Raw genomic sequence first — 1,457 nt, 5'->3', positions numbered from 1 at the left:
CATCCTGCCTGTCCCTGTCCCTATTCCATCTTGCCCCCATCCTGCCTACCCCTGCTTTGCACTCATCCTTCCTGTCCCCCGCCTTTTGTCTGTCCCCAAACTGTTCTGGACTCATCCTGCCTGTTGCTGTCCTCTGTTCCAATCCCATCCTATCCCCATCTTCCCTGTCCCCACTCTGCCCTGTCCTCAACTGGACTGGCCCACTCCTATCCCTCCCCACCCCATTCTGTCCCCATCCCATTCCTGTCCCCCTCCTATATGTCCTCTGCTACCTGACCCCACTCTGTCCTGTCATAATCCCATCCTGTCCCCATCCCATTCTGTCTTGTCCCTATCCATCCTCTCGCAGTGGGGTGAGGGTGGCAGGTTGGAAACATCCCACTGAGTTCCCAATCAATATGTGGACACTCACTATGGAAAAACTCTTTTTAGGAAAAAACCCTGTTGGAGTAGGTGCTCAGGTGCCCTGTCTGTGGGGACAGCACCACAATGGCACCCCAAAATATCCCCAGCCCCTGGAACTCCAGAGCCTCCCAGGGAAAATGGGCCAGAACTGGCTGAATTCCCAAAAGCAGGGCCAAGAGAAGATGGGAAATGTGGGTTTCCCAGGGTGCCTGTGCTGAGGGGCTATGAGGGGCCAGCCCTGTTCTCCACCATGGGGGGGATGGGTGCAAAGACACGATGGGTGCAGGACTTTTCCCAGTTTTCTTCCCCAATACTAGCTGGATTTCACCTGCTTTGGGAGGACTTTATTTGCAAGTAGCAGGGGACTGTGAGGTTGCTGTCGCCATCAGGATGCCACAACCTATTCCTATGGAGCAGAGTAAAAAACTCCCCGCAAGACTGGAGTTCTTTTTCCTATGGGAATACAGGCCCAAAGCAGGCAAGAGGAAGAAAACAGGATTAAAAAAATGAGAATTCTCTCTGCCACATGAGGGGGACACAGAAACTGGAAACATTTTTAACTTAAATCAAGACTTTAGGGGACTTCTTCCTCAGGGAACCAGCTGCTCTCGGTGGCAGTTTTTTGCTGCTACCAGGTGAAAAACGCCGATTTTTGGAGCAGCAGCAGCATTTTGGGTGCTGTGCCAGCACCCCTCGGCCAACCTGCAGCAGATTGTCCACCACCACCACCGGACTGGGTGATTAAAAAGCAATTATTAAATATAAAATTAAGCAAAAGCTACGCGATGCTGAGCCTCTGGAGCATCCAAAACATGCTGGTGAGGTCTGGACCAGGATGCCAACAGTCAGGAGTGACCCTCTTGAGTAAAATAGGCCCGTTTCAGGAAGCCTTGAGGTTCTGATCAGAGGAGTCCAGGGTGAAGAGGCAGAAGACGATTTCCTCACAGGCACTGGCAGTGCCGCACTCGAACAAGCAGCCGAAAATTCTGCCAGGACACACGGCCAGGTCGGAATACCCGGCGGGCCCCGCGTGCAGCACCCACGGGCGCCGC

This window comes from Manacus vitellinus, unplaced genomic scaffold (assembly GCF_001715985.3).
Source record: "Manacus vitellinus isolate BGI_N305 unplaced genomic scaffold, ASM171598v3 scaffold_34_pilon, whole genome shotgun sequence".
Classification (NCBI taxonomy): Eukaryota; Metazoa; Chordata; class Aves; order Passeriformes; family Pipridae; genus Manacus; species Manacus vitellinus.
This window is presented reverse-complemented; position numbering follows the sequence as displayed.